Genomic DNA, 9793 nt, shown 5'->3' on the forward strand with positions numbered 1-9793 from the left:
TTCTTTTAATCACAGGAAATACCTTATTCAAACAATTTTGTATCAGTTCTAGATGATGGTGATATTATTTATGGGTCAGTATATTATTGTGTTTGGGGGGCGTGGTGGCTTAGTGGTTAGCACTGTTGCCTCGCACCTCCAGGGTTGGTATTTCGAACCTCGTGTCCTCCCTGTGTCCACGGAGCTTGTATGCTCTCCCCGTGCTTCAGGGGTTTCCTCCAGGTACTCTGGTTTCCTCCCCCAGTCCAAAGACATGCGCTGTAGGCTGATTGGCATTTCCAAATTGCCCGTAGTGTGTGTGTGTGTGTGTGTGTGGGTGTGTGAGTGTGCCCTGCAATGGGTTGGCACCCCATCCAGGGTGTCCCCCACCTCATGCGCTGAGTCGCCTGGGATAGGCTCCAGGCTCCCTGCGACCCTGTGTAGGACAAGCGGTACATAGATGGATGGATGGATATTACTGTGTGTTGTATTTTATTATGTACAACATATTATACAGAATGACTACACAGCACTGATCTTTATAGGAAAATGGTTTGGCCTTCACTATCCATGCGCAGGCAATTGTACTCCATCATTCTTTAAAAATAAGGCTATACTAGGAAAATTGTCAGCATAATTATTCCCAGTATTGAATTACAGAAATATTTTTAAAGTACCTGCTTAAATAATTTGATAATCCTTTAGGTTCCATCATGTGGAACTAACTTGGCAATTTTGTTAACTATTCTGGTAACTATTAATTATTTTAAGTTACTTTTAATTTAAAAGAGTAATTTGGTGAGACAGGAGTGTTCTTGGAGAACTATTGTTCTTGGAGAGATAAGGTTTATATCTGTTTTCTTTAACCTTATTGGACTATTTTATATAGCATTGATTTTAATTTCATGACTGTGGGTTTCATTTTCTTTAATTTGATATGCTTAATTTTATTTTATTTTATTTATTTTATTTAACTTATATATGCTTTTTCTCATCCTACTCTATTCTATTATTTATTACCATCTCTGTGTCTAAAGTTTGAAGGCAGGTCTGATGTCATATTAGTTTTTTTATTACTTGTTTGATCAAACCAGACTTGTCTGAAAGTGAACAATCATCATTTTTCATGCTGATTTTCAGTGTTCAGCCTCATTGACACTCAGATTTGTCTCAATTTCACACCATGAGTTAGTACAACATTTGTATCAGTTCTTTCACAACTGCAAGCAAATACCCAAAACCCCCGGGTCCTTCTTGCTCATAACCTTTATATTTTTGCTTGAAATACACTGAAATACACACATATTTTTTATCTTTGCAAAACTGTGCCCATAGTATTAAAATGTTATATCTGAGTTAAGAATGAATGAGATTTACAATACTAAGGTCACAAAATGACATTATTGCAAATTATATATGCTATTCCTTGTATTTTTCCACACTGCCTCTGCTGTTTCCAAACTGGGGCATTGTTCATTTTACACCAGAGAAAGGTATTCTTTAGGTTTAAGCCATTTTGTAATTGTTCACTACTGAACTTTTTGACCACATACAGGACACAGGTGTTGAACCTTACTAGTAACCTGACAGAAGCCCAATTTCTTTTCTAAATAACATTGTATATTATCTCTACAATTGAGATTAATATTGATGATTTAAACAATATACATACTGTATGTGTTTATAATTGTAAATACATATAAGACACAGATAAACAGCAATTAAAATGTTGCCTTGCTTGGAAATGTATTTTGGAGATGTTTGTTGTGTACACTTCCTTGTCTGGACTCCTCTGTTGCCGCTGGTCTTTTAAAATCTTTTCAGTGTATTAGACATTATTGTGCATTGTACTACAGTGTTGAATTCTCAAATCTGATTGGTCAGGAGGTGTTAATTAATTTACTATGAAAGCAGCACTGCAAGGTAAATCACAAATTTAGACAAGACGAATAATAAACAGATTAAAAATGTGTGTAAGAACTGATATGGTTAAGTTTTCTTTAAGGTTTATTTAACATTCAGGGAAGGAGTCTCCAGTGTTAGCACTTCGTAACGGTCAGAGGTAAAGCTGGTTTCCAGAACGGGAGTCTTCAGGACAGAGGATATTGCACTTTGTGATTTCGTGATAACAAGCTACATTTTTTCTTTCTTATAAGCTTCAATAGAGAGGAAAAAGAGAAGTTGCTGAGGGAATGACTGTTTATAGTATCTTCTATAACATAAGTGATAACTTGTTTCATGGATGTTCCACCACATTAAATGTAACTATAAATGGATACAAATATGATACATACTTATTTAATTAATACAAATGGTAGTCACTGGCAAATCACTATGGTATAAGTGGAATAAAACGCTTGTTTTGGGGATATGTTGTTATTGGAAAATAATCAACTTTGGGGAGGTAACTTAATCAACTTTGTGTTAGGCCACTCTATCACTGATTATTTTCCTATGACAGCATGTGTTTTATTCTTTACATATGACAATCCATATCTTTCTCAGTTCCTTGCTTGTGTGTATTGAGCTTGGCTGCCTCTACTCAGGTTTATGAACATTACTTTTTCTGTGTTGCCTGTATACCAGACCCCGGTGCCAGTTCTGGGATTATTGGAAAAGCCTTCGTAAAAGCTTCTTTGCTTCTTGTCTTGCTGCCTGCACTTCCCATACATTACTGATCAAACCTCAGGAATTGTGGGGATGCTGTTGCTTGAGATATATGGCTGTTGTTTGTCCATTGTGTTTGCTGAGGGAGCTGCTAGAATCTGATGAATATCTCCTTTATTGCAGTTTCAATCCTTGTCACTGGTGACCGAGTCCTTAATTCCCTCATGTCCCTGATTTTTTTTTTCCCCTTCACAGAAATCTGATGAGATTGATACCTCTGAGCCAAGCATGGTCTAAATCAATCACAGCAGCACAAACTCTAAAGCATAATGTAACATGCACTATAAAGATAGTTCTAATAAAATACGTGTGTGATTAAAAAAGCACTATTTTGTGTTAATTGGGATGGTGATGAAAGGTCGCACTAGCCATTTTCACAAGGTCGCACACCCCCATTTCTGGATTTAATTAAACTTTCTCAATTCAATTAGCTAGCACAAAATAAAGTTTCATTTTCCCATGTGTGAAGGGTGTGACAACCCCACAAGCCTTCATGATTGAAAAGATTCTCTCTCTCTCTCTCTCTCTCTCTGTCTCTCTCCCTCTCTCTCTCTCCCTCTCTCTCTCTCTCTCTTCCATGAAGGTACCCCTGTTTCCTGGATTAGGGCTGATCAAAGCTCTGTCACGTTTCCACTCTGCCAGAAAAAGCCTCTACAGACCTCACAGTCCTACAGACCCTCCTCCTAAAATGCACTAAAGGTAAAAGCTTTTGCGCTATATTTCATACTCACTATGTCACAATTTGGGATTTGATTAAACTGATCTTACTGTAGGAGTAAAAGGCACTGATGGCTTGAGAACCATATAGACTGAGTAAGAACGTTTCCGTGCCTCATTTGTTGACACCCTGACTTGTCTCTGTTGTTCTACCAGTTTATATTTAGAATTTATTCTGATTTGAACACACCCATTTGGTAATGACTTGTCACTGTAGTTTAACTAGTATGAGCTCCTTTAAATTGTTATGCATTATTAACTGCCATCAAACCCAGTCATTACCCAGTCGTAAGTGTTTGCCTGAGGCAAGGAAACAGAGGGGTGTGTAGTATGCATTTTTGTGTGAGGGGTGAAGACTGTGCATTGTACAATAAGCCACCCACAGTGGCTTCCCAGAGTCCCTTGCGGCATTGGGGGCCCACATTTTGCAGAGTAAAAAGCTGGTAATTCCTCCCAGTGCGATCAAAGACCTTCGATCCAAATGAGCTCTTTATCCTTCCCTCCTTCACTCCTGCCCTTCCTGCCTCCCCCTCCCCTTTCTCCTGCCTCATTCCTAAATTCTACATAATCCCACCAGCCACAGCTCTCATTATTTCACATCCCACTGAGCACAGAACCAGTGTAAGCGGCCCTTTCGCCTGATCAGAGCTCAGTCTTATGGTATTTTTGAAGAGCATGGTTTTGGGCCTGTCCATCAGATTGGAAGTATCCATTGTTCATCCCTGCCTTCTTTCAGTCCCTACTTCCTGCCATCCAGCACAAAGAAGGAAGCTTAACTTCAGTGTTTCATAGTCATTCCTACTCAGAATTCTGCACATCTTGTTTACCGCTGGGTATAAAATATCACATTATAAAGAGACAAAGTTCCAAACTCTAAAAAATATTATCCCATGGCTACACAAATACAGGAGTACAGCAATTGTTGCACTTCACTGAGGTTATAGAGAGGTAGCATATAAAAATATGAAAAAGTTTTAAAAAGTGACAGTGTGGTGTAAATATCTTTTACACCAGCTTTTCATTTTATATCTCAGGGCTACAAAGATAATCATAATTTAATTATGATTGTGATTTTTGGCTTCCTTGATTAAACAGAGTTATGAACTCAGTGGAGTCTGGGAGAAAAACCAATGCCTGAAGCTCCATCCTCCTCCTAGTCAACTGCCTATGAATTCCTATCTCTCTATTTTGATCCTCATAATGGAATTTCTGCACTTTCCCCCCTCCCCATCTCCCATCTCCTTTCAAATATTCAACTACTCCTACTCAAGATGCAAGAGTTCCACAATCAATCTTCATATTTAATTCAGTTCCATTGCTATATACATACATATATATATATATATATATATATATATATATATATATATATATATATATATATATATATATAGCAATTTTGACAATAGACATTGTCACAAAGCAGCTTTACAGAAACAAATGAGTAAGCCAGAGGAGACAGTGGCAAGAGAAAAATGCCCTGAGACAACATTAAGAAGAAACCATGAGAAGAACCAGACTAAAAATTAAATATAATATGAATTATATATAATCAGCTTCATATTGGTGACCTTACATAACGTCTGGTTAAAGTTAGATATCAGTTGTACTGGTGCATTCAAGTGCAAGATCCTCATTCATATTTTTCAGCTGTCTGTTTGGTTGCATATTTACTGTATTTAACAGTTTATTATGATTCTGGTTATGAATCCTTACAAAGTTTCTAAGAACTTTGTATCATTGTGCCTTCGGCTGTTTACACCTATTAATCAGTTATAATGATCATTTTAGCCATTGTCATGAAGCTCTGGTATATCTTGTTAAAGGTTACTATCTTCATGACCTTGTGTAGCTCAGCACAGCAGAGACCAGTGTGCCTCACTGAATACTGAAAACCCAGTCAGGAAGAGAGCTGACAGAAAAAAGCGTAGCAGTACAACAGCCTGAAGGGCCTATGAGACTGCCAGCCAGGCTACTGCCCATAAAAGGAGGCTGGTGCATGCTGGGATAGCAGATGATACCTTCCTTCTTTCTGTCCTTGAATATCCATCACACACCCACTCCATCTGTGTTTTCGTATCTGCTGATGCTCAGCTTATGCATGAAACACATAAATCAATTATGTATTCTGTCAATTAGACATTCATAAAAACTTAAATGAGGATGACTTAAAAGATTAAATTTTCTCTGGAAGATGTAAAGGTTTGTTGCAGCTTTATCGGGGGAATGAAGATTAGCAAGGGGAAAAATCAACCTAGAAAGAGCCAGGTCACTTTAGGAAGCAGCTGTGCTGTGAAAGATAAACGTTCCGCTCTGTCTCTTCTCTCATTCCCAGAGGATTCTTGTTAAATTTTCAGTGTTATCTCAGCAAAGCTGGCTACGCAGTTCTATTGCTAGGTAGCATTGGAAAGAGCACTAGATGAGATGATTCATCAGCTGATTAATGATGAACATGGAGGATTTGCAGGTACAATCTCAGACGCTCCCCATTAACTGCTGGAGTGTTCATTGAAGTGTCCTGATATACAGGCAAATAAACAGCTGTGTCCTTTGCATGGCCTCCACAGGATCCACTGCTTGTTTGAGAGAGGAGTGTGTAGGGAATAGTGCCAAATTTCAATCATCTTGCCAAGCCTAAGACCTTGCTTTTCCTATCTGCATCGGTGTGATGCCACTTTTTTTTTGCTCTCTCTCTCTCTCTCTTGCCATCTTTCTCCCTTGTCTATTAATGTCAAAATTCTGTCTAGGTTTATTCTGCTCAATTCAGAATGATAACAAAATGAGCAGGACTGACAAGGTTATATCAACTTTGCAAATAGCTCAGACCTCTTTCTATCACCTGTTCCTCCCTCCCTCCTTTCTTCATTCTATTCCTCTCTCTCAGTCTGTTTTCCAATTCCAGCACTCCTCTATCAGGAAGCAGTAGGTCATCTCACATCTCTATTTTGCCCCTGTCACACAATGTCATTTACCGAAAGTCGGCCACTAATAGAGCTTCTGGACTGATTAAGTCAATACCAACCTTGACATTAAGGTTTAATGTGAGCTAATGGGGTGGTGGATTGGTCAGCACTTACAATAAATGCATTGTCACTTGCAGAAAAGGCCAGTTAGGTCCTAAAGGCCTTCTGTTTATAGATGGTCATCATTATTTAATGAGAGGTAATAATGCTGAGCAGGTCAGTCTTTGTTGTGGACTCCATCCATTTATAGTCATGAAGGCTGGGGAAGATTTTATATATACCATTAGACTGCACTTAATGGCATAGCATTTCTATTACATAGTAGGGATGTTCAGATTACATATATAATGTTGCCATGAAGAGCTGCACGAATATTAGGGGATGTTGATCCTCAAATGCCGAATAATTAACTTATATATTTGCAGACTAATGAAAAGGCCTCTGAAAAAAGGTTACTGTATCTCACTGGCTAATTCACTTTCCCTGGAAAAATAGTGTGTGACCAAAAGTATGAAGTTACAAAGTGAAGTTATTTTGTTACACAAGTCTATTTTTTTATATACTTTACCTGTGTTTTTCTTTAACCTAATACTTTTCACTACAGTTCAAAAGAAAAATCTCTACGTTCTACTCACTAGACTTCACACACTACATCACTACATTTCTCTATAATTATATATTTGTAAAGTCATGAGATGACTTTTTTAGCATCAGATAGATCTAAATTCTTACAAAACTTAACTTTAACAGCAAATTATATATATATATATATATATATATATATATATATATATATATATATATATTTATCAAGGCTGTATTTATGCTTTATGTTTTCATCCTAGCCAACGTTTGACAGCTAACATTTTAGCCTTAGCTAATGTTTTACATTACTTACTACCTACGTTACTTCATTCCTTAGTGAAAGGGGCACTAATTTACCATCATTGACTAAATTCAGTGTGTGATTCGAGCCAGTTACCTTTTTTGCTTGTGAACCTTTCTTGTTCTTTTACTTTCATACTTTTAGTACATTTAAGACTTTATACTTTTTCACTTTAAAAGTTTGAAGCTGTACTTCAACCTTTTACTGAGTATTTAATGAAATGTTCTTTACTTGAGTAAAGAATATCAGTACTTTTTTATTTACAGACAAAAATAAAACCTGCAGATTGTCTGGTATATAAGTCGACTTCTTTGCAGTGAAGGACCTGCATCCTCGCAGTTAAAAACATGTAAGTGAACCAGTGAATGAGGCACTCTAAATGACATTCTTATCTTTGCTAGCATTCCTCAGACATCAAAAGAATCCAAATGAACCACTGAAAAGGTAATTTAACTTATTTGTTGTTAATTGCTTGTATTTAGGACCCTATAATCCCCTCAATATACTTTAAAGAGTTCTTCCTAAATGTTAAAGTCTAAGCCGATTCTATTTGCAGGCGGAAAAGGCAGGCTCATGAAAAGATAAGATTTAAGGTGTCAGGTGTCTGTGGCTGCTGCATATCATATGGCTTCAGGTATTTTGCTTTATCAGAAGAAAGCTTTCATGTGATTTGAAGCTGTCTGGCATTTCATGGCTGCGTTTAGAGATAACAAGAACGAAATAAAATATTTTTTGAGGATGAACTACTTTTATTTCCAACATGACAAGAATTTATTTCGATTGTGAGTAATACCAAAGTACACTGGCTTTTTAGCTACATAAAGCTAATCATTTGCACATCCTATTATGGTTGTGTAATACATAACATCACAAACCACACCATATTATGATTAAATTGACATTTATCAAATTAGGTCAGTCAGGTCTGTGTGGATTTCCTCAGGGTTATACGGTTTCCTTTCATCTCTCAGTATGCCAGTAGATGGACTGGTGACCTGAAATTGCCCCTTGGTGTAAATGAGGGTGTGAATGTGTGTGTGCATGGTGCTCTGCGATGGACTGGCATCCCATCCAGGGTGCACTGCTGCTATGCCCAGTGTTCCCAGGATAGTCTCTGGATCCACCGCAACCGTGACCATAATAAAGCCATTACTGAAGGTGAATGAATAAGTATATCTTAAATAATGAAAAACTATATGATACAATAATAATAAAATACAGTTCAAATTACAGTATATATATATATATACATATATATATATATATATATATATATATATATATATATATATACTGTAATATATATATGTGTGTCACATACATACACGTATATATACGTTTATACAAAATATAAACATACATACATGTATATATACGTTTATACAAAATACAGTTCAAATTACAGTATATATACATATATATACTGTAATATATATGTATATATATATATATATATACATACATACATGTATATATACGTATATACAGACATCTGTCAGTTTATATCACATGACCAGCCATCTAGAATACTACTAGTACTTTAATGCAGTAAATATGCCATTTAAGAAACACCTAATGTAATGCTCATTAAACCTTGGTCTTGTTCCAATCGATTATGAATTCAACAAGCTTTCCTCAATTTTCCTTATTTACATAGGCTGAGAAGCTACTTGTAGGGCAGAGGAGTAGCAGGAAGAAAACACTTCATTCAATAAACAGAGATGTTGATTATTTATGTGTAGAAATGTGTGTCTAAAATGTGTGAGGTATTCAAAGGATGTGCTTTGAAACTATAGAGCAGCTACTAAATATTACTACTAAATCACTGTTTTAACCCCGAGATTTTCCTTTGGGAATTGATTCTCGCATAAAAACTTACATGATATGCCAGTATTTTTAATATTTGTAATGAAATTTAAAAATGTGTGTAGCACTGGAAACTCTCCTCATGCACTTTACCATGCTTCTCACCTCACACAGACAAGCTGGAAAACACAATTACATACAACAAATCAACTGAATGTAGGAAGTCTATTCTTGTGATAATGGCAAAAAGAAGCGTCTGGAGTTATTTTATATCATGTAGCTGCAAGCAGAAAATGTGTCAAAATATTGTAATATTGCAGCAATATCACAAATGTTGTTCCCTGTGCAAATAAAGGGAAAATATGTTTCCTCTTACACACATACATTGTCAATACATGTCATCTTGGTATGTCAGTATGTAGGTTGGTACTGGTATATTAGTATGGAAATATAAGTGTTAATATTAGCCTCTGTCTTACTTTGTATCGGATTGAAAAGAAAATGACTTGTATCACCTCCATATGTAAATAGTTGTACTATTTAGAAGGCTGATATAAACAGAGGTTGTATTTAAAATGCCATAAAATGCATAAGCAATAGTACTGTATGTAGGACATCATAGTACCATATAATATTTCCAGCACAATAATGATATCTGGAAGCAAAATAAATATAAATGTATTTGTGTTCAATAAATATTATTTTATGGGTAACTTTTGCAAACTGTTGTGTATGAATTGTGAGGAATAAGAATTATTTGAGGAATTAACTGAGG

Source organism: Pangasianodon hypophthalmus, chromosome 9, assembly GCF_027358585.1.
Source record: "Pangasianodon hypophthalmus isolate fPanHyp1 chromosome 9, fPanHyp1.pri, whole genome shotgun sequence".
NCBI classification, from domain to species: domain Eukaryota; kingdom Metazoa; phylum Chordata; class Actinopteri; order Siluriformes; family Pangasiidae; genus Pangasianodon; species Pangasianodon hypophthalmus.